Genomic DNA, 333 nt, shown 5'->3' on the forward strand with positions numbered 1-333 from the left:
GGAAAGCAAAACCTTGTTGCGCGGTGGGTTTAAACCAGCCACTAGAAAAACATAAACAAAGTGGTTGTAACAGGCTTTAACGACAAGGACACCGTCTCCAGCAAGCGGCAGCACTACAGCTCTGTCCCTCTGGTGGCCGCTGGGTCACCGTCCCTGCTGCGGTGGCTTTTCCCGGTGCGTTTTATTTACCGACACGTTTCCCCCTATGTGCAGCACTCCTAAAAATCAGCTTTTACGTTTAGAAACACTTATGGGAGGTCATGCACTGACTTGACTTTTCACCTGTAACCTTCCAAACCATCGAGACAACCTCAAGACGACCGAGCCTCTTCT

This window comes from Buceros rhinoceros, unplaced genomic scaffold, assembly GCF_000710305.1.
Source record: "Buceros rhinoceros silvestris isolate BGI_N320 unplaced genomic scaffold, ASM71030v1 scaffold5112, whole genome shotgun sequence".
NCBI classification, from domain to species: domain Eukaryota; kingdom Metazoa; phylum Chordata; class Aves; order Bucerotiformes; family Bucerotidae; genus Buceros; species Buceros rhinoceros.